Raw genomic sequence first — 24,631 nt, 5'->3', positions numbered from 1 at the left:
CCGGGCCCACCCCACGCAGACCTGCAGCCGCTTCTCCCCGGGACCCTCCTTGCGCGGGCGCGCTCCGAGGCCGAGCCCTGGAGGAGACTCTTGACTCCGCGCTAGTCCCTCTCTGCCCCATCCCCTCAGCCCATTAACCCCGACCCTCACCCCAGCTTCTCTTCTTAGGAAGGAGGTGAAAGAGGATGAGAGAGAGATGATTAAAAAGAACACACACAGGCGAGGAGTGGGAATACTCGCTAGCAGAGGGGATTGCAAAAGTGGGCGCTCCTCTTACAAATCCTCCTTCCTTTTGTTTTCTTACTTAGAATTCAGTAACTGCTCCCCCCCAACACACACACACACACACACACACACACACACACGAGAGAGAGAGAGAGAGAGAGAGAGAGAGAGAGAGAGAGAGAGAGAGAGAGAGAGAGATTTCCTAAGAAAAGAGAAGGGTGTATTTTCCAAGAAAAGAGAGGGATGGGGGGCGTAGAGGAGAAATAGCCTCCAAATTTTTAAAATGGTTTTCCTGATTTGACGTTTGGTGTTTTGACATTAATGACATTAATGTTATTGATGATGTTTCAGGGAGAAAAAAAGGCAAAAGAAATAAAGGAGAACTTGAAAACGAAATGATCATCATTTCCCTATTCTTCCACGCCAGAAATAGACCCCTTTCTTCACCTGAGCCTGAAACAGACTTATTGTTCTCAGGTGTTTCCTTCATCATACGCATTTACCCGTCTGAAATCGCAGGAAATGGTTTTTCCATCAGTGAGCTTGTACATGGAGCCCTCTCCCGCAAAGGGCTTGATCTTTTCTGATTTGAACCTGAAAGTCTCCCTGCCTTCATTTCCCCTCAGTCTTTTTAAAAGCCCCCACCCCCTTCCCCAACACACACCTCAACTAGTTTTTTAAAGCCAGAATTTTTGCTCTCTGGGGTGTTTTTCTGTAAACAGCAATGCTACATAAACACCTTCCTCACTTGCAAGTTACAGAGAATCAAAATTTTTACCACCGTGGCCATGTATGTTTCTTAAAGCACATGCATAAACTCAACTGAGGTGCAATCAGACAGTTAGCACACCATTGATACCATTACCGTATGAAGACAAGACTGTAAACAAAGTAACTTAAAAATCTTGGAAAGCCATACACTTTGAGCAAATTTCTTCCCAAACAAGTTTAAAACAGAATGGAGTCTTTGGAGAGGTAGATGATTCTCTTTCTGTTAACACTTAGTAGCCCTGGTTTATACTATACTAGTACATACATTGACTTCAGATTCCTAAGGTGGTGATTTGCTTTCTTATTTTTCCCCCCTCTTAATAAAGACCATATCTAGGTTTTTATTCTCTACTCCAAGCCTTTGGACTTTCATTGTAACCTTAGCCAGCTGCTGTAGGCAACCAGCTTTTCTGATTTGGGCCTAGGTCTGCTCTTTTGAGGACTATGCTATTATCCTCCCAGGTGTTTTGTTTGGTTTTTAATGCCATTTACATCAGTTTTAGGATTTTCCAAATGTTCCCCGATAACGAAATGTTTCAGGCCCAGAAAGATGCGTGTTTGCAGCCTCTGCTGTTCTTAGTGCTCGTGCGATAAACCTTTTTGTTGGTATTTGGTAGATTTGGTGCTTAAGGCCTAAGACATGGTTTTGAAGCAGATCCTGGCGATCCAGAACTTCAAAGACCTGTCAACTCAAAAGCAGCTGACGCCTTACCTGTCCAGGAAGCTGGACATTGCAAGTATTTCCTGTTTTTAGCTTGTTTGGTTTATGCTTTCACCTTCTCTGTAGAATCCCTATTTTTGAAATATTACATAGATGGTGTCTACTTGTGACCTGTGGTGTAGCAGTGTATCGAGATGCTATCTGAGTAGCAAGTGATTATATATATATATATATATATATATATATATATATATATATATATATTCCATATTCAGATATTCAGTAGGGGGTATTTAAAAGTATGTCTATTCCTAGTTTTAGTTAATTATCTTTTAATGAAAGTGTCACTCATATTCACATCTGTAATATTGGAAAGAGATAATTAGATTTTCAAATGAGAATCAGCCACCTTAAATTTTGCACCAGAAAATACCAAGTATATTTCATTCTAATGAGATCTGTAGTGGGGTTTTAAAATTCATCATAATGTGCTTCAAGAAAGATAATTCAACAGACTTGCAAGATGAAAGGGTTTTTTTTTTCCTCCTCCCTAAGTCTTCTTAAAGCTATTACACTGAACTTATGCAATTCTGATAAAATATTCAAAAATATTACATAAAGGCCAGAACCATATCCCCACTATCACCCTTGCGCCTATCACTTAGTCTCATTTGAAAGTTTACTTTGACTCAACTAGCCACTTCCACCTTCCCTGCCCTGGGTTTTCTCTCCTGCGGGTGCAAGCGAAGGATACGGTGTTTAAATAGGTGCCTGTGAACCCAGAGTGCAAGCCTCCCTTCCGAAATAGGCTGGGCCCCGAGCGGTGTTTGCACACTGCCAGGCACCCTTTATTTACATACATCTGCATATTTGCTCAGGCCCCCGCGTTTGCCCCTTAAAATGCGTTCTTGTACACAACAGAATAAATTAGGCAGAGGACAAACTCTTCACCACTCCAACTTGGATTTCTTCTTACAGCTCCCTTAGTAAACAAATCCCTGGTCCGATAATAATGACTTTGCTTCATTAAAATTACAAAAAGAAAAAAAAAATCCGACTGGTTCAAGGGCATTGCTTTGCTGGTATTTATGTTTTATTTTCTCTCCCTTTTTGCTGAGAGGGGGGGAGAGAGGGGAGAGAGAGAGAGAGAGAGAGAGAGAGAGTGTGTGTGTGTGTGTGTGTGTGTGTGTGTCTAATGAAGTTTGGGAGTCGCGCGCGCAGGGGCGCGTGGGGTGCGAGCCCCGGAGATCCCCATCCCCTGCCCGCGCCGCGGTCGCAGCGTCCCGGGCTCCCGCCGCAGCGCTCCGAGCCCTGCAAGCCGCGAGGCTCCCGGGCTGCTCCGAGTCCGGGCTGCGCGTCATTTGCAGTCTGGGGAATGTTGATCACCTCACTAATTACACCTCTCTCTCCCCCCTCTCCCTCTCCCTCTCCCTCACTCTCCTCTCTCATTCCCAGAGTGCATATCGGGAATAGACACACAAAGACATGCGCACTCAACTTAATCAGCCATTTTTTTAAACAGGGCTAAAACGATAATAATTAGCAGAATAAAGACATATCGGATTTTCATTTCCTTTCCTCCTTTTCCCAACCCCTTCACAACCAAACAGCGAGACCGCGGTCGGCACATGCTTTAACTCCTCCCGGACCCCCGAGGACCGCTCCATGCCCCCCACTTTCTGCTTCAGCGTTTTTATTTTCACCCAATAAAGTTCGAGGATTATTTTTTTATTTTTTTTTTTAATTTTTAAATTTTTTTTTTTTTAATGAAACCCTCTCGTGTTACTTGGATGTGATCAGCTGTAAGTAAAATAAAAAGCAACACAAACAAACAAAAAAAAAGAGGCGAAGATCGAGTAGGAACTGCAGGGGAAATGGAAAGTAAGTTTTTTCTTTAACTTTTATTGAGTAGTTTGTGTTAAATTTAGGTCGAGTATCGATTATCTTTCCAGCCTGATCTTGCACAATCTTTGATATTTCGCTCCCTCTCTCTCCCTCTCCGCCTCTCTCCCTCTCTGCCCCTAGCTCGCTCGCTCTCGCTCGCTCTCGCACACATCCCCTCATCCCGACCATCTCTTCCGCTCTGCCCCCCTTTTCTATCTCTTTCCCCCCTTTTTTGGCTCGAGGATTTGCTCCGCTGAAAGAGGGAGGGGGCACCGAGGGACCTGATTTTCCACTTTCTTGCTGGTGGTGGTGGTGGGGGGGGGACTGCGTTTGGAGGAGGGGGGGGTGCATTTAACTTTTGGATTAAGTGGCGGCTGCTCCACGTTCGGCCGAGCGGTTTTCTCTCCTTTTTCCTGTCTTTTCGGGTCCTGTCTCCGCCGCGAGCCTGCGGCGTCCCCGCGGCGCCGGGGAAGCTGTCAGCCCCGCAGCGGCTCGGGCGCTGCCAGGGGTCCCCGCGCGCCCCGCGCCCCCGCAGCCCGGCCGGGATGAGCCTTCCTCCGCGCTCATCCTCGGAAAGTTTGGACGCTGGTCCGTGGGGCTTGAAGCCCCCCCTCCCCTCTGTCTGCTGTTTTACACCCTCCCCCCCCATCCTCCGTTATCCAGCCTCGTTTTTCTTCCTCCCCTTCCCGCCCCCACCCTTCCCTCTCGCAAGTCCCCCGAAGGGCGCTCGGGGCGCGGGGCTGGCGGAGGACCGGGGGGTCCGCACGCCCGGGGCCGGGGGCTCCCGGGGGCTCCCGGGGGCTCCCGGAGGCCCGGGCGCGAGCGGGGGCTGGGGCTGGGGCTGGGGCTGGGGCTGGGGCTGGGGCTGGGGCTGCAGGTAGACGGCGGCGGCCGGAGCGGCGGCGCGGACCGGGGCGCAGGCGAGCCGAGGCAGGTCCGTTAGGAGGCGGGGGCGCCGGGCCTCGGGGCCGCGGACCCGGCGGCGGCGGCAGCCCCGGCCCCGCGCTCCGGCCGCCGGAGGACGGATGCCAGCCGCTCGGGGTCAAGAATCTTCCCTTCCCTTTTGGCAAAGGGCAAAGAGGGTGCGTGTGCGTGTGTGTGTGCGCGTGTGTGTGTGTGCTGGGGGGGCTGTGGCCGGCTCTGAGAACTGGTTTACCCCCTGCCCCCCCTCCCCATCTACAAACGAACTTCACCTTCCTCGCCTCCCTCCGCATCAAGTGCGCCTCCCGGCCGGAGCAGCGCAGGGGAGAGGGGCTGGAATGCGTCGGGTCTCGCCTTCCTGCTACTTCTAGTTCACTCCCTCCTCCCCCCATTCTTTCAGCTCTTTCCTATCAGAAAAAAAATTTTTTTTGATAATAATAATAATAATAATAATAATAATAAAATGTCTCGTGGAATTGTATAAAGTTTCTGTGCCGATGCCCAAGTTCCTGAGGGTTCCCCATCCTGGCCCCTTCCCCCACGGAAGCCGGTGCACTGGTGTGTGTTTCTTTTGTTACCTGTGATCCGGGCGGGGGGCTCCTTTGGCGGCTCGGGCTGGGGTCCGGCCCAGAGAGGAGGCTCCAGCGGGCGCCTCTGGCCGCGACTCCTCACTTCCGCGCGGTTCTGGTGAGATCTTAGCTACCGTTCGGTGAGACACCCTCCTTGTAGGTACCAAAGGTTCAGATCGCAAACACGGACCCCCCCCACCCCGACCCCTACACACACACACATACACACTCACACTCCACACGCACTCAGGCACACATTCGCCCCACGCCCCCCCCCACCTCCAGCCCCCACCTTGCCTTTCCCCTCCCCCCTTCCCAAAAAAGCACATACACAACAACAACAACCCCCCCCCCCCCAACCAAACAAAAACCCAAAGACAAGTTCACTGGCGGAAGATGGTGGATTGACACTGACTCAGACAGAGGCAGGTTCACCAGGAAATCTGGCGGTCCCGATTTCTGACAGTTGCATTTCCTCTCCTTGAGTCCTTCCCCCCCCCTTTTTTAATAACTCTGTTCCATGTTTAATCAAGGATCATGTAGATGGCAAAAGGAGAGACAGAGAGAGGAGAGAGAGGAGAGAGGAAGAGAGAGAGAGAGAGAGAGGAGAGAGAGACAAGAGACAGAAGGAGGGTTCTTTTTTTTTTTTTTTTTATTGTGTTCTCCTGGATTTTCAGTGGCTTGATCCCTATAAACGTGGAGTGGTTAAAGCTCATATGTAGTATTATATTTTTAGTTGGGTGGATGGATGGAAGAGTCAGGGAGAGGCTGCGGCTGCCGCTGCCTTTTCGGGTGTTGCTTAGATTAAGGCTGAGACTTGGCTGCGATTGGGACGCGACAGTGACACGGGCATCGATCGCTTCCATTGAGAGCAATGCAAAAACACAGCCCGGGTATGTAACACTCTCGGTGCCATCAACATTTGTTTTACTTTATATTTACTGGCAAAACTGACAGAGCAAGCTCAGACTTTCTTTCTTTTCTTTCTTTCTTTTTTCCCCTCTTTTCTCTTTTCTAACTGAAGAATAAAAAAACAATTGTGTATAGAAGTTGTTGGAGATGATGGCTTAAATACAACAGAAAGGAGATATTTGGAATTATTTCACTACCTCTGTGACTGATTGTGTTTTAGAGTTTTTCTTCTCCACAGAGGAGCATATTACAGAAAATGAAGGTTTTTCTTTTTTTCCTTCCTCTTCTTAAAAAAAGAAAATCCTTAAGGGAATATTTGATAGTTTTCAATGTTTGCGGTTTCAATCAGCAGGAAGGCACACAAAAATAAAAGATGGCTAGCCAGCTGTTTTAACCTCTTGCACCTGGCTTCAGTGTGGGGATCATAAGGTTTATATAGTTATTTTTTTAATGGTTTTAATATTTATGGCATAAACTGGGGAAAGAGCATCACTGTGTATTTATTCAATAGCTGGTTGCTTTTGGATTTAAAAAAAGTAAACTCATATTTAAGTGTTTTCATTTTTATGGCAATGAAGATAGAGCCAATGAAATATGAGGGAAATACCATAAATCTGAAAAGTGAAATGTACCTAAGGAACAAAGAAAGGTCAGGTAAACCAGCTGTGTAAGTCAAAGCAATAGCACCAACTGTGGGGTTAGGACAGGGAGAGTGGGCTGTGGGTCTAGGAAGTGAAAGTTGCCACTAAAAGTTAAAAATGAAGGAAACATGTTCAGCTCTATTGTAATCTTTAGCAGTTTTTAGCAGATGAGCCCAAGTCTGTTCATTAATTTTGAGCTAGTTGGATTATTTTTAAAGATGCTGCACCAGCAAAGGAAAGCATAAAGGATGCTGAGAAAATCGCTGTTTAATATTGCAGAATTTACTGCTTTCATTCTGACCATGAGCCTAAATTTACACAATGAAATTTGATTATCTCTAATAACAATATTAGATCCTCCACTGGATGGATGAGAATTGAGGTGGTTTTGTTGATTGCAAGGGTTTAATGTTGCATTTCAGAATCTGATGTGGTTTGGCCTCCCTTCCATTAACTGGAAAACCCCTGAGGTTTTACAATTATTTCTTAAAGATAATACATTTAAGATTGCATTGGTAGGCTGAAGAAAAGTCATAAAGGCAAGAAGGGAAGCCCTTAATAACTCTTGAGATTCAGACATGTTCAGCAGTTAGATTGGCTCTGACTTCACCAAGGGTCGACAATGTGTCATTTCCACGAAGCCAAATTGCCCTCTGCCTATATGATATTAATGTGCAAATCAATATTTCAGGGATTAAATTTCCCTTCTTCATTTTTTATGGTTTCTACCTCAATAAGTCTCAAGTCTATTAGAAGAGGCTGGATGATTTAAAATCTTTCACTGCAGAATGGCTTGTCGTAGTCTTGTTTCACAGACCATTTTAGGATTTTTGTTATAAAGACTAAGGGCATCCTAAAGAAGTTGTGAGGGAGTATAGAGGCATGCTCAATAGCATAAAGCCCTTGTTCGATTAAGAGCTAAGAGGTATTGGAAATATAATATATATGTTTATGCAACACACACACACACATTCTGCTGCTTTAAAAATATTATGTTAATCACCTATTGATTTATTTCAAAATCAATCGAAGTCCCTTTCTTATTAGTGATTTGTTCAGCATTCTTGAGGACTATGTTAATTTCCTTAAAGAGTGTGCATGAATTGGCTTGGTGTGAAAGTATTTGGGAGGGCATTTTCATTTAGCAGTATTTTCCTAAGAAATATTTCTAGAAACCATTGTTTGTAAGAGTAATAATCAAGTGTTGTCATCTGCATACGTTGTTGTCATAGCTATCATTGCATTTTGTGGCTGAATGATTTAGCTGATATCTGTTAAAGGAGGCCTTCTCCAATTCATTTTACACTTATTTCAAGTACTTGGTAGGCACAATGTTTCTTTTAACTCTCTTGGAGAAACACATTTGTAAAAGAAAATATGTGATTTGATTGGAAATAATACAAAGCAGAAATTTGGGAGGTCAAAATAAAAGATTGTGACTTTATCACATAATCTTGGGAAGGCCTACTGTCTATCATTTGGTGGTGGTTTATAGTCTAAAACCATCTGGACCAAGTTCCGCACAGCTGCACGAATTTCATATGTGATAGAACATTTTTTCCATTCAGTGTGAAATGTTCCTTCCTAAAAAACGTACACCAGACTCGCTTAATTTAGTCTGTTAAAAGAAATGCACATGAAAAAGGACAAAAGGCTCTTTAATCTCTGCAAGCTGTTTGTTTTTCTTCAAGATTCCTGTCTGTTTGGGTTTGAAAAGTCATGTTTATTGAGGGGATGATTCTGAGGTGTGACATTAAAATAATATATGATTTTTGGACTGGTGGCCACGCTCCTGCTTAATTTGCAGAACTACTTTTTATGCCTGTCAAAACATAGAGTTAATCTATCCTTATTTACAATTAATCTCAATAAAATTAATCTTAACTATGCTTTATTCAGTGGCTTAAAATATCTAATTATATTCAATTAACTGCTGTCATAGTAATTAACATTGCTTAATTGCCTCTGCATATATTTATGTAAAGCTCATTAGGTGCTGATGCTCCCTTTTCCTTTTCTACTTGCTATTTTTGCTGTTGTCAAACCATTTTCATCTCCCAAGGTTCCACAATGTCAGTGAGAGCAAATTCTTAACATTTTCTTGAAATGAATGTTATTGCTTTTCTATGAGAAGATATTCGTTATAAGTCTTTAAAGACTAATCCAACCCCCCCCACCCCACCCGGGCCTTTTCCCTCATCCCTGGTCCCCACCACAATCACAAAATATTTTCTGTCATTGTTGCTAGAAATATGAGAAGCCAGGTTAAGCTTTGTGTTTATAAATGAGGAACCTTTCTGTGTCTGCCTAGGGGCTGTACCCACAGGCAGAGTTTTTATCCTCTAAGACCATTCTAAGGGTTAAAGACTTGGCCAAGGTTCAAACTGAAAAGCGCCCAGGGAAAGTGCATGTGAATATGTACAAGTTTCATGTAATTAGTGCTTAATTATATTAACATATGCAAATTGTCAACTTAGGAGCTTGTTGAGCTGGCAAAGATCAGCTAGGCACAATTGCTGTATTGTTCTGAAACAATAATGGATTTCAAGTTGGATTGTGGAAACACATAACTAGCTATCTAATTTAACTCATACCATGGTGAAATTTCATTAGTCTCCATGGAGACTGGTTTAATTGTGCTGACTAATGTTCTGGGCTGCAGAATGTCCTAAAAAGAAAGCGTTGTTTGCCTAATCCACCTTACAATGACACTTGTTTGTACATGTTTCCCTTGTGTGAGAATTTGCATATGCAAATAAATAGTTTCTCTGCCCCATTTGTCATGGCTGTTCATTACCCATGAAGAGGACATTGTTACTAGGCTGTTACTGAGTCTCCCAAGACAGGATAGTGTCAACCAGTCCAACTACATTCTTTCATAATTTGTTTCTGATTAATAGACCAGAGTGAGTCTCAGTCTCTTTGGGCATCTGCAAAGGGAAGGTCAGTTCTGTCACAGAAAAGAGTTTCTGCAGTATACTGGGGGGACTTTTTCTCCTTATGATCATTCTCCTTTTTCCATTCATTGGTTAACACCATCATATTTAAAATAATGTATTCTGTCCTAAGAATGCCTCTACTAATAATCTCTAGTTTCCTAAAGCAAAAAGATAGGAAAAGAAAGGAGATTCTGTTATTGGAATATTAATCCTGTTTTTGACAGAAAGGTAAACTGATATAATTGCTTTTCAGTTGAAGGAATGGGGGTTTATACAAGTGTGAAAGCATCGGAAAAGGATTAGCATTTTTTTGCATAATGAAAAGCTCTGTTGAATAGGGTTCTGAATGGCTGACTGAATGACTAAGATGAAAGGAAGATGAAAATGCAGGCCCCTCTTTCTTTATGCCTATGCTCTGCTCTCTCTAAAGTTATGTTTGTCCAAGACTTGAGAAAACAAGCAGGGGCTCAGATTTCAGCAACTTATAAGATGCCCTGAGTTTTCATCATCACTGGGAAGTAATATGTATGACAATAGTGCAGCTAGAGGATGATAAACAGAGGCTTGTACGTAGAAGAGTATTCAGAAACATGCTAGGCTAGCCAAATATTGACTATTGAGTATCGAGAATTCCCAGCACTTTGCTGTCAAAAACAGTTATTTCAGAGGAGGCCAAGAGTATGGCGTGGATATTTAATTTAGTTAACGATGGAAATATATGGTGTTCCTCCTCCGCCCTCCCCCATAGGCTATAAATAGTTGTCTCAGTTGGTAGAGCACCTCATTTGGGAAAGAGTTGTGTATCCTGACTTTTGGCAATGTTAAGTGTGCTAAGTGGCCCATCAGCTTTTGTGGTCGGGAGGGGTTAGTAGAAGAGGATACAGTTATTTTCTTAGGATTTAATTCATCTTCATGTTGCTTTGTAGGTATACTGTGCATTTCATTTCAAGATAAGTCTTTTTTAAAGTGTCTGAGGGTTGTATGTTCATTTTTGGAGACAGTGGCAGTAAGGTTTTCTCTTGTCACTAGTTAGAGCTGTATATCAGTTGACAACATGGTCAGGGCTCTTAATGATGTTTCTTCAACCATAATTAGGGCAGTTAAAATACCATAAGTGTTAAGACACTTCGAAAGGTGGGAATTGATTCTTTTGTACATATGTAAATCAAATGCAGTGTGGATAATTATTTATATGTATAGGTTTTAAACAACCTCTTTCCGGTTTTGGGTCACAACAGATGAGCCATTGAAGGCTGCCCCAGAGCAGGACTGAAAGATTCCACCAGATATTAACCTAACTTGTTTTGTTTCTAGAGTGTAGAACTTCTGTTTGCCTCATCACTTTCGCAGTTCAGTTGCTGAGGTACTGTTAAGAACGTTACTTGGAAACTTGGGAAATCAGAAGTGTTTTCACGTAAATTAAAGTATAAGGGTTGCCTCTTGAGTACAGAATATTGTAAAGGAAAAGTGTTTGATCTTTGTTATATAAAGTCACCAAAATTCTTTACTGGAGTCCTTTTAAAAATTTGTCAAGAAATTCTGGATTGTTTCAGAAACTTTTATGGTTAACTTTATGATACGCTTGCAAAAAGTCTTAAAAGAACAAAAAAAAATCCACATGGAGGCTGTTTTACATGCAGAAGGGCTTATTAAGGTATTTCCATAAGAAAAATGTGTTAATTTAAAAAATAAATTCATTTATATTTTAAGACATTGTTAACCAAGCACCATGTGTTGTAACTGGCAGCTTTCCAGCCACCATGGAAGTGGATCACACATGGGTTAATAGTAGCTTATGTGATGTCTGCATTCTTAGGAAATGGGCAAAAGCCCAGGGTATTCTGATATCAAGATTTTAGGAATCAGACAGAAAGCAGAATATATGTTTATATGTGAACAGATGGACACATGTGAGAACTAAAAGTGCACAATTTCTCTTGGCACTTGTTTTAGTTATCCCTGATGATATAACCAAGATCTTAGTGCATTCGCAGTCTTTGATGGCTAAGGACAAAATGGTCTTTTAATGAGGGCTCAATGGCATTATTTTCTTGCATAAGGATTGTGCCCCTGTGATCTTACTGGATTTGATGTTCTGTTAATTCCCTAGTTTCAGAGGTTCACAAGTTGCTTGGAAAGTTTGATATGGTTTCACGTTTGACTTACAATCTTCGGTCCAGGAATGGCTGCTCCTCCCTCCCCTCCCCTCAAAGGTTTGTGAGTGAAAAAAAAAATTTTTTTTTGCCATTTTCAGGCATTTTTGAAGATATGCACACAACTTAAATATGGCTTTGACACCAAAGTCCTATTTGGCAAGTAACTTATCTCTGATATAATTAGCCATTTGAACATTCTAGAGATTGAAAAAATAAACAACATTTAAGAATTTGGGTGGCTTGACTTGGTTAATATGTCATAATGCCCTAATGGTCCAAGACAAGTCCTGAGTAGGTGTTTTAGTCATTCAGGTCAGGAGTTCGCATGCCAGCATCATGGATTTCGATGATTGATAATTTCTCATGTTTGCTTGTCCTGGGGATATGACAGTGCACAGTTGATAATTTCTGAATGGTACCCTATAGCACATACCTCTAAAGGCAAAGTTTATAGGTTCCATTGTATTCTAGCTATAAAAACAGAAAGCGTTCTGCAAGTATTTACTCAGATCTAAATCATTTTAACCAGGGAAAATTGACTTTTGGGTTAAAATATGCATTTTATAACTGTCCATAAAATTCTTTTCCTTCACTGTAAAGAAGAAAGGAAATCCATAGCTTTAACAATATTTAAAATACAAAAACATATGAGCTAGTGTGTGCCACCTGGTTGTACTGTTAAAAACAAAACAAAACAAAAGTTTGTAAGAGAGAGCTTTATGGAGAATCTTAAAATTCGTCTGCTTGGAAAAGTAAATTGAAGAAGCCCAAACATTTCCCAAAGTACCTTAATTAAATCTGAAAGGCTTTATTAATGTGGATTCTCTAAGATACAGTTCTTAGTACGTTTTTTTTCCCCCCTTACTGTTAGGAATAGTGCAAGTAAAACTTAAAGTTTTTCTGAGCCCACTCCTTAATTGAGAACGAGTCATCCATCTCTTTTGGCTTAGTACATCCATGCTAGGAGTGTGTATAAAGACATGGATACACACACCGACTCTCTTTCCGTGTTAGTATCTCTCTTTCCTTTCTAGATGTATTCATAGGGGTAGCCTGTGAAATTTTCCCTCTGTAGACTAAATTCCTTTCATTTTCTAAGAACTGGCCAACATCATCATCACAACAAGAAAGAGCAGGTAGGTTTGTAAGGCAAAGTATCAACATGCAAAAGCCTGAGAATACCCTTGAGTTAATTCAGTTCAGCCAGCTCATTATAAAATATGAGATATTGAATTCAGGAGAAGTCATCGTTGAGTAACTAAGCAAGTTAGGAAAATGTCAGGACAAAACTCAGATATCCCAACTCTAGGACCAATGGTCACACAACTATATTGGCTGCTTTGAAAAAAGGTTTGTTACCTAACTGAGTATGGTGGTAGAAATAGAGAAGAAAAGGAAAATGTGCAGTGGTAATCCAACGGTGATACTGTTTCTTCTAAGAGATGGATTTCTCTGCTACAAAAAGAAGACAAGTACAATCTGAATGGCATCTTACCACTGTGGAAATAATAATAATAAGCATAATTTTGGGTCAATTAAGAGGTCAGACTAGGTGCTTTGAATGGTCAAGAAGAGTTTATGGTTCATAAAAGCACTAATGATGATCTCAGTGAGTTAAAATGTATTCTTAATAATCAAGAACATGATGTTACGAAGAATAAGATTTCTATTCTATGTAGGGAAAGTAAATGAAGACAATGCTGTGATATTGTAAATGCAGCATAGTGCACAGAAAGCATGACACAGTAAAAAACAGACATTCTTTTGATTCTGTCTACTTTGGATTCCTTTTCATTTTATTGTATTATATTTTTTTTACATTCAAAGGCAGGAACAGAAATTTACCGACTCCCAAATTCTCTGAGAAGTTCTTATATCCAAAATAGAAAGATTCAGTATGGTGTTTCTAATTCAAGTATGTGAATGTTGACTGCATTTTTAAGGGCTTGAGTTCCTTTTTAATTGAGTTTAACTTAGGCTTTAGATTTTTGAAAATCTACTCAGTGACCAGTAGAAATTGTGTTAGAGCTACTAGACACCTGAATTAAATTCTTATTATGTGTGACGTTTCCAAATGATTTAATCTTTGTAAGCTTCAACTTCCTCATTTGTATCTTAAAGTTGCTGTAGAGATTACATTAACACTAAAGTATTGCAAACATTAAAATAAGTAAATGTGACAAGGTCTGATACCTTATGTTCCCCTTTTCTTCATTTTCAATAGTTGGTTTTACTGTAATGCTCAACCAAAGAACATTTGATAAATCAAGTCTACATAGCTCTTTTGAGTAGGGATGCCCCTCTTTCTTAGAACAGAAAGAGAAATTAGGAAACAGGTTTGCATAGAAGGTGTATTCTTATTGACAGATACCTAGATGGCATCTACGTGGATAGTCCCCCACCTCATTATCTGCCACTCCATCATCATAAGTTGTTTTGGTTTCGAGGGCTTTTAGATGTTTAATGCATTTCTGGGTCTTTTCCTAAGAAGCAAATTAGAACAGGAACCGTTTTTAAATAATTCAGACCTTAGTCTATCTACATGAACTCAAGATTCCAGACTGTCCATTATATGCAATCATAGAAGATACCGCAATGCTTAGTTCAGTCTTGTTGACCCAGCTTGTTTGAAAGCCTTAGAATTAGAGGATTTCCCAAACTGGATTAGATGCCATAGAAATACCTTTCCATATTTTTTGCATTATGATATTTTGATGTGCAACAAAAACAGTACAGATACTATTATATGGTACCCTGTCGATCAAGATTTATACCAACTTAGAGAAGAGATTCAGTTATTAATAATAATCCAGTAATACTATACAACCTTTGAGTTTTCTTGAAGGATTTTATAGCCAACTTATGAGACTCTTGGTTTATCTCTTGGAGAAAATCACAATCCTTTATCTTTTTATAATAATGCATTATTCATTGGAGGAGAACTCAGGTTCAAAGATGATAAGATTCATGACAAGGGTTAATAAATTTATAATACAATTTTTGGACTATATAGCAATAAAAATCCATTTCTATTATGAATTTTCTTTTTTAAATTCATAATAATTTCTTCTTGTGATACGTGTAAAACGCACATTTGAAATTATTGTTTGCATTTTTACTGGGAAATGTAAGTATACTTGGATTGTAAATTTCCAGCTTTGAGTTTGATTTTTGCTTAACATGTGTGGCTCATGATCTTTGTTAAAATTTTTCTTAAAAACAAAAGTGTATGTCTTGCCTATGCTCTGGTCATTTATGAGTGGCCCTGGACTTGACAATTCACTTGAAATACATTAATATAGAGCTAAACATTTATTGAATACAGATAGGATAATGGTATATTTTACCAGCAGAAAAACAATTAGCATCTTAGCATTTTTCATGATGCTTGTTTAAGTGTTTCTTCAAATAAATTTCAGCCTCCATGAGGGCAGCAACCATATCTGTTTAATCACTGTATTGTGACAGATATAATTGGCAAATCTTTGGTGCTCAATGAAATACCTATTGAATGAATGAAAAAAAAAGAATAATAGTTAAAAATATAAATAGAAAATTTCAGTTTACTATTCTACTGGAATCTGCCTCTCTTCTTGAAATCTAGATACTGAAAAGAAATATACAACCTTAAAAACATCTGGGCTTGTCTTGGAAAACTCCATAGGGAAAACTATCTTCTGCGCAATCTAAATGGGTTTTTATATTAGAACCATAGATTGCTGTAGTCAGAAGGGATATAGCATAATCTTCTCGTTTAACCCATAAGGAAACTGAAGATCAGAAATTCCTGGGAAATATCACATAACTTCAGAGCCTAGCTGATCAGACCTAATGTGTATGTGCCCTTCAGCAAATTATTTAGCATTTTTCACCTTAGTTGGCTTAGCTGCTCCCATATCCAGAAATTCTGTAATATTAACGTGAGAATAATTTCTGTAATGCTAGAGATTTTTTCATTTGTGCAATTGTTCCAAGCAAAGGAAGATTTTTCGGTTGGTACAATTTCTAAGATGACCACAGCACAAGCTGACTTGCCTGGGATTGTAAAGTTAAGCTGCTCAAGATAGACAAGGATTGCTTGAAGGGTGAAAACTTGCAGGAAAAATGGGGTGGGTCATTTAGTTCTTGAAATGAAGCAGGGTGCAGATTAGGAATCATTATGGTTTGCCAGAAGTCGCTGGTCATAGAAGCCTGTTTAAGTGCTCACTGTCAACAAGGAAATCATGGGCAGTACTTACAGTGGCTCACCTCTGATTTATTCATAAACCTCACACGAGCACTTGGCTTTGTTCTTGCTCTAGTAAGGGGGACTGATGCCAATAAGAACAGGAATAAAGAGCTCCTTGCATGGTCCAAGAGTGAATAGCACTTTACCTCAAAGCCTGACCTCCTTTCCTGAGGTCTGTTATGCTACAGTTGACTCTGATTGGCTGTGTGTTCGCAGATGAAATGAGAGAAGAGGTTATAACAAGTATCTACTCTGTAAACTCCATAGTATACATAACAAGAACTACATAACTGGAACTTGGGTTCTAACTTAACCTAAACGTTGTGATATTTATGCTAAATGGAAAAGCTTCCTTTTCCCTTCTCCTTTGAAGCTTGAAAAGTTTTACATTTAATAATGGTTGGAAAAATACTGCTTCCTTCTAATTGAAGAATAACAATGATCTGGAAGTAAAGTGGGTTTTGACAATCCCTTTCTCCATTAAAATGAATTTAGAGAGACTTAATAATATAGGAAATTAAGGGTTCAGGAATAAAATATGTACTACTACACTGAGATAAAAACAACAACAAAAAAAATGGGCTTGCCGATTGATTAGCCATATTTATCTGAGACTCTTTATTTGTGCCACTTCACAAATTACACTATGTTCCAGCCACCCATGTCGAAGAGAAGGGACCTTTAAGAGACAGTCAGCTGGCTGGTTTGTACTGGGGCAGAGGTTGAGTAGAGTTACTTAAATCCCCAGAGCAACATTTAGTTAATGCTAGTCTTCACCAGCCGCCCCCCCCCCCATTCCTGTCCACTTTGGCTTCTCTTTTTTTCCTTTTGATGAAGTTGGTCTCTTACTACTTAAAGTGCAGATATTTACACAAAAATTTCCTCAGATTTTCACAACACATTAACCCAGAAGAGCCATATTAGGAGATGGTGATGAGAGTTAATGATATATCTTTAGATAAAGCCATCCTCCCATGCAATCACATCAGAGTCATCAGCTCATTTGTCATGGCTGAAGTGAAAATGTCAGGACCAATGAGTGTATGAGTGCTGAAGGGGGCGAAAGGGCTTTTGGAGAGAGACATTTTTGTGCTGGGAGTTAGCCATGGCTTAGATTTAGCTCCAGGGAAATATTGGGATTAGCCAGCACTGTGTACAAATCCTTAGCATAACAGAATTAGTTGGGAAGGTGGAGAGGTGGGGTCATGAGGATGGGTACATTTCTAGAGTTGTGCTCTAGGATGCAGGCCAGAAACTATGGAAAAGAATGAGGTGACTTATTAAAAATTGTTTTAAGGGATGTGGTATATGCAGGCTCATTGATTTCAGCAAGGTTGAAGGCATAGATTTGAATGGCATCAAGGGAAGACCTGCAGTAACATGCACTAAATATGTATATATGGCGTTTGTTTGAATTCGGTTGCATTAAGAAATAATTTAGATCTAACATCTAAAAGCCTTTTGGGGGAGATAATATTTGAGTACAGAAAGGTAAGGTTCAGACATAAAGTACTTTTGATAGTATTTTAGAGTGGAAGTTAATACTTAATTTAAATAACAGTAATGATAGTGAAATACTTGTTGCATTGTTGAATTTACACAAGACTAGGAAGCTAAACTTTCTTTACACAAACTTCATTCTGAAACTTTAATTGAAAAGTAACTTATTTTCTTTAGTTACAGAAGTTCTTATCTTTGATAGACCAATACAGCAGATTTATTTCATTTTGAATCCAGTGAACTGTTCTCTTTCAGATAATGTACCCATACAACCTTTTCTTGTTTAATTCTATTGATTTACAGTGTTAAAGTGAAATAATCTGATACCTGTTTCCTGCCCTTTGAGTATTTGTCGTCAAAGAAGCTGATTAGTTTTTTCCCCCAGCTCTTTAGCTGTTTTAAATGTATAATTATCATTGCATGTCATTTGATAGCTGCACTAATTGCTGCCAACTATTGTCTGTTTGCACTTAATGCTGAAACCTGATCAACATCCTGCTTTGGTTGATGTTTGGTGGTAAACTTTAATTAACTCTTATTGCATTGAAGAAGAGTTCAGGCTTGGTGCTAACTAATCATTTACCTTCATTATGTCCTGACAGCTCCACTTGTTCTTGGTCCTAATAGATACACCAGTCAGTAAATAAACCTGCAAACCTCATGCCTTATAGTTGCTCCACACTGGTATTTTGCTACTTAAAGTATAAGATAATTGGGCCCAGATAATTATTTAGTTAGTTTAGTATCTCTAGTTCTGCAGACACTAATCTTAATTGCCTCTTTCATGCTGGACAATTTCATTTTAATAGAAACTGTAGATTTGAGATAACATTATTCCTTCAACATGGTTCCTATGAACATGCATCTTTTGAATCAATACAATTAAGCTTGTCTCCTGTTGGAATTCTTGTCATTATTTTTCCTGAAATACTTTTCCTGTAATGATATTGAAGTTAAAGTAATCAGGTTACCAGCAGATCATGTAAAATTCAACTCAAAATTGCTGGCTGCTTGATTTTAATTTGTCTGACATCAAGTTTGTTTGAAAAGGGATAATATGTGGGTAAACCAAGGAGCTTATAATTATGGTTGACGTTTGTTTGTTTATAATGAAATCTAATTAAAGTTCATACATTTAAAACACAAAAGTTAATTACTGAATTGCTCACTTCACTTATGGACAGCAGTCAAATTAACTTTCAGGCCAAACACACACACACACACACACACACACAAACAAAGGGCTCTTCATAACAGAAATAAAATAACCAACTAATCTTAGTGATCAAACATAAATTTGCCAATATTTCATCCAGAAGAAAACTTGGCATTCCACTTATGTTCTCTATTATGTTGGTCCTATGTGGTTTTTAATATAAAATGATTTAAAATATTTACATGGGATATAAAAAGAGACTTGTATTTTGTAGACTCCAGGAGTATTGTATAAAAACAGGTACTTGGTAGTGATTTTAAAATTTATGCATATAGCTTTCTTCATTAAAACTATTTTGAAATCGTGTGAAGTCATTGAAGTCATTGCTCAGGGAATAGGAATGTTTGTTGGAATACCTGACCTGTAATTAGCTTTATGAAAATAATTATGGTAGGTTTAGCCTACAAAGAATGATATATTTTTTTTTAAAAAGTAAGAATGTACTCACCCTTTTACACTTAACTGCTACATTGGTTATGAGATCATATTGGTGGAAATCATGAAATTCAGATAATTACAATTGTTTTCCCTTTAGGTATTTAATTACCAGTAGTTCAATAATGGACCTTATATCATAGATAAAGAAGGAAAAAATACTTGTACATGTTAGAATATATTGTTTTCACATTGTATATGAGATAAAATATATGTGCGGGATGGTTTTCATTGGTCTGGTAAATCTCTTTTTGAAGTTAAATATTCTATAGTTACAAATGCCTTTATAAAACCAATTAAGTTTTTAAATTGTTACTATGTGGCAATTTAAAATGGTTATCTACTAAACACTCTGTGTGTAAACCAGAGCGAAAAATAAATAAATAAATAAATAAATAAATAAATAAAAATAAACCAGAGCGATTACTCAATTACATTTTAAAAGACTAGAAATATAAGCATTAAAAACGTGGCAAATATTATTTACAGATCTTTAAAAATGATTGATACAGTCCATATTTTGCCAAGGAAAACTAAAAGGCTCCATGTTCAAGCTTTCTATTTAGAAGTGTTATTGACTTGAACTTTCAAATATAGTAGGGATTGTAGGAGAGGAGTCTAAGGGAAAATGATTCCTTCCATTATTGAGATGCTTTGCAAAATCGAGTGTAATTTACACAACCTTTTAGTATTTTCTGTAAGCATATTTATATATATTTTAATATAACACGTGATTGATTTGTAGATTAACATTTATTTAGGGAAGAAAAATGAAAAGGATCATATAGTCATTTAACTCTGATCCTACTTTGCATATTTGAGACAGAGAGAAGATGATTAATACTTATGTATGGCTGGGTAACTGGCATTCAGATGTACCTTTTTTTCTTCTATAAAGAAAGAAAGAAAAAAGCCAGTATATTCTCATAGTATTGGCAAACAACAGCTTTCTAGTAATGCTTTAGCTGATTAGGACATCCTTACCCTTTAATGAAGCAATCACTACAAAGCCCCAATGTCAGTTGGAATACTAGCAAAACAGTATCAAAGAAGGAATCAGAAAGAGGCACTGAACATAATTACAGTTCATGTCCTTGTCTCACACCAATGCAAACTATTCATTTTCAATTAGAATGAATAAGAAAATTAGAAATCAACTAGATTGGTTAGAAGTACCAAAGTTTGTTTACAGAGGATAACTAAAGTATTGAGTCCATCTTGCTCACTGATTATGAAATTTTCCTGAAGCAAACAAATAAAATGAGTCATATAATAGTGTAATTTGGTTAAGGAGAGATTATTGATTTCTCTCTAAGGAAAGTCACTGGAGTTTGATTAAAGTTGTGAAGAAAACTGAGTACAATTCCCATTTCCCACAACTGTACAAATCAAGGACTGTTGGATTCACTGGAAAACTGTACCTTTTCTCTTTAGTTCTCCAACACGCATTTAATGATATGTAATTGTCACTAGACGTCCATGTAGGGTTAGGGATATGAGAGGGAATGAGAGAAAATGAAGGTGGGCAGAGAAGGAGAGGAAGAGAGAGAAGCGAGGGAGAAGAACACTACGCCAATCACAAGGGTCCTGTTTATAGAGTAGGAAATAAATCTGCATTGAATAGCTAATTTAGGTTTTAATGAGGAAAATAAGGGGAAATGACTTAGTTGACTTGCACACTCATTTTTTTTTTTTTTTGGTAAACTTTCCCTCTTTAAAAATTTGCTTATTTTAAATGCTTAATATATTTGGTTACATCCTTCTATTCAAACTTAATTACCTTCTCCCCTTTGTCGTGACATGGGTGGAAAGTTTTTGCCGTGTCAGGAGAGGTCGTCACACATTCTTTTGCAGTTCTCTTCATTAATTCCTTCTTGCAGAAGCATTTTCTCTCGTGCTGGGAAGGTAGAAGGGTGTAACAGAAGAGCCCTGAAACATCAGCAGGAAGCTCTAAGCTGGTTAATGCAGTATAATTGTCTGGACATAGACTGGTCTTTGTTTGTGTGGTTCACTCCGAATCAGCTGTAATTAACTCCAGAGTGTTTCCAGATTGCCAGCAAAGAAAAATTACAGCTTTTCTGTTTTAAATTGTAAAGCTCACAAACATTAACTATGCAGATTGCTTTTACTTTGATATATTTCTATCCTGTAAGGAAAAAAAAAAAAAAAAGCTTATTTGGCTCCCCCCACCTCTAAAAATGTGCTTTTGTTAAGTTATTTGATTTAGTGTCTATTGGAACATAATGGCTCCTTAATAGTTGAAATCTTTTTACTTAATATTTTCAATCCTTTGACATCCTTGTATTTGCCTTCCTTCTTGCTAACGTTTTTAATACCGCAATGGGAAAGAAGTTATGTAATCTTTTATGAAATACTAAACATATACTAAAATAAGCAAATTGCAGAGAAAGCTGCCTATAGAAAACCACCAGCACCAACTTAAAAGACTGAGATCAAAGATGTATTCTGACGTAAAGGGTGCTGCCACACAGGTACTTTACCTGTGTTTTGATATATCAAAAGAGAGACTATGAGAAAAGGGCAATTTCATCACCCTCTTCTCCTGGTCAGCACACCACACCCTTTTAAAAGCTTCTGTACAGTAGTTTGTAATTATGAATTCCAACATGGGTAAAAATGAGGTAGCGGTGTGAGCTAATACAGCCTAGTACACAAAAGATCTGTCAGCAACTGATGCAAAAAAAAAAAAAAAAAAAAAAGTCCAGCCAAAAATCTTTTTTTTTTCTTTCTTCTGAATTTAACAATAAGGAATTTAAGCCTCAATGTGGCTTTAGCAACCAAAGAAAAGAAGCTCTTGGTGTCTGCATAATACCACTTTGATGGATTTTTTTCATCAGTTCTCTGTACGTGGCAACAAATAAACAAGTATAATTATACTTGTGAAGGTCTATTCATTGCTTTGTCAGGATTAGATATATGTGCCGTTTTCACACTGCGCCTCTCTTTTGTCTTTGCCTAACTCACTATGACATATTGATAGAGGATTTGGAATGGGGAAAAGGCCACAGCAGAGACAGTGATGACCTTTTGGAAACTTGATATAATTCAAGGATTTTTCTTTCTTTCTTTCTCCCTTTCTTTCTTTTTTTTTCTTTTTCTTTTTCTTTTCTCTCTTCTCTCTCTCTCTCTCTCTCTCTCTCTCTCTCTAGGATTTGTTACTTGTTACCAAATTCTCTTGTAAGTGGACAACTTTTAACCCGTTAAAATGGAGTAAATAAAGACTCAAAGTGCTAGGAGGTTGGCTGAAGAGCAGAGGAGAATAAAAACAATAGGCTAAGGGGCGCATTGGTCTTCTTTCCCAGCACTTAGCAGAGTGGCTAACCTAGCATTCCTTTCCCATTATTCTGTCCTCTTGATCAGATCACGTTCTTTTTAATCATTTCACAAGCACTGTCTCACTGGACCGTAGAGGAAGGCTGGGACAATCTCAATTAAAAAAAAAAAAAAGAGGTAAAACTGGCCTCTCTGATTTTGGGTTCTAATGGGAACTCTGCATTCTGAATGCAAAGGAATTCTTCTATTGTTCAGAAAGCACCCTCTTTCATTAGCCAGGCTCCTTGTAGGTGGGTTTGGTCATTTAGCAGAGCTGAGTTTAGGCAGCAGTGACTGCAGGACGAAAGCAAGGCAGAACTAGCAATAAAAGTTCTTTTTCTGCATATTGTCCATTAGTTCCGAAAAAGGGATTTACATGATCAAAGTCACTGATCTTGTGAATTAGTGAGAATACCAAAAAATGTGTACACATATTCTAAGCAGACCAGCAGGTATGTATTGTTCTGAATTTAGCATTAAAATTTATCAGTTGTTCTCTCTGGGATTTCTTGAGGACTTTGGTGATTTTTTTGAAAAATAGAATGCTTGGCAATAGAGAATAGAATTGGTAAAAACTAAAAAGAAAACAGCTTAAATAGAGAAGCAGCTTTTATGGTGAGTTTACTTGTTACGCAGTCATTTTGAAATGAATCTGTGGTTTAAGTTAAATGGTTGTCTTTGTGGTCTTTTTACTGGGACTTATAAAACTTTGGTATAAATTTCCTAAATGGGTCACATTGATAAAAGAAAGATCTTGTCTGACATTGATGAGAATGAAATCACTTAGCATCATATTTGGTATCACTGCATATACTGATTTAATAACTTTTTAACTGCACAAACTAAAGTGACTCCATCGAAATATACTGGCAACCAGTGCCATGGTCATAGTCAATAGCTACAAATTTTAAAAAATCAGTTATTATTAGTTGTATCAATCCAAATAGGTTTGCCATTGTTGCTTTGGGAATGAAATGTAAATGTAAATTTGATTGTATAGAAGACTTATTATGTATTTGATTCAGTTTCTGATTAATGTGTAGCTTATTGAGAAAAAATTGATAGGCAATTTCCTGTAAAATTATGTGGGAGTATTGTAACAAGATGTATCCTACTGCTTTGACCTGTGATGGATTCTTTAGAGTAGTTTTCGTAATTTTTTTCACATAGCAATAATGTTACATTTTTGAAAGTTACTTCTGGCTCTATTAAGATAAAATAAAAAGATAAGATCTACTTCATATTAAGAAATATCGAGGTGATACATTGCAGTGTCCATTTGGCGTCTGGCCAAAATTATTAACCACACATTACATACAACTCATTTGAGGTGTATTCAGCATGTGTGTAATAATTCTAGCAAGTGCTTCTGTGGGCTGAGAACTGTTGTAGGGGTATAGGTAAAACAGAATTAAAATGATAATAAAAGTAGCCTAGAAACTCTTTTACAAAGCTGTAAAGTGCTTGGAAACTTTTCTTACTTTTGTAATTAAGGTGAATTTTCTTCCATATACCAGCCTGTTATCTGATTATGGGAGGGGGGAAGACACCCTGAGTTTTGGAACTTTTCATTTTAATCTTTTAGTATCATTAATTCAGTATTATTTAGCGCCTTCCTTCACTCCAACTCTCTAGTCTCCCCCTGACTTCCTCATTTCCCTCAGTCTAGCAGGGCATTATATTTTAGACATTTTGGCTGCCTTCAGTATGTATACACATTGTGCAGATTTGGTAACTGCACAGGTAAACATTAATATTTGTGGACTAATTAGAAAATTATTAGGTTTTCATGCTTATGGTTATCAGATTATTTCAGTGGGTTTTCAAAGCTGCATGCATGCCATGAGGATAATTAACCTGGAGCTCATCAATGATTAAAATTACACACTAAGCTTTGTGATGTTTGATTCGTGAGCAATTAGAGTGTCATTTTAACCATTGCAGATACCAAAACGAATTTTGATTTCATTTTCCATCTATGTAGATCTTTTGATGTATTTTTAAACTGATCACTTCCTCTCTGATTTAGTGGACAAGATTAAATTTGATTACGGTAAAGAGTATTAAGAAATTATCTTTCATACTTCATATGTCTGTGACCTTCAATGATGTCTTTCTTTGATAAGAACTTTTAAAAAGGAATTTCTAAAATACTTAATATTGGTGAGCCCAGAACTTTGTTTTCGTCTTAGCTCTCTGTCACTGTGAAGTCTATGCAATAGAATATAGCAGGGTCAGGG

The 24,631-nt window shown here is 38.5% G+C and overlaps 1 protein-coding gene across 3 annotated transcripts in view; it reads left to right on the top strand.

Moving 5' to 3' along the window:
* Positions 1-3,116: 3,116 nt before the first annotated feature.
* ZFHX4 (zinc finger homeobox 4) overlaps positions 3,117-24,631 on the top strand; it is a 182,213-nt gene continuing 160,698 nt past the window's right edge. For 2 of the 3 annotated variants that reach the window (XM_072804167.1, XM_072804165.1), the window contains exon 1: positions 3,117-3,538. The gene's annotated coding sequence lies outside the window, so the exon portion shown is untranslated. Of the gene's footprint in view, positions 3,539-5,737; positions 5,925-24,631 lie in introns of those variants that run through there. The other variant, XM_072804166.1, reaches the window with a different exon arrangement.

Source organism: Canis lupus, chromosome 28, assembly GCF_048164855.1.
Source record: "Canis lupus baileyi chromosome 28, mCanLup2.hap1, whole genome shotgun sequence".
Lineage (NCBI taxonomy): Eukaryota > Metazoa > Chordata > Mammalia > Carnivora > Canidae > Canis > Canis lupus.
Note: the sequence above shows the minus strand (reverse complement) of the source record. Positions and strands in the feature narration are given on the sequence as shown.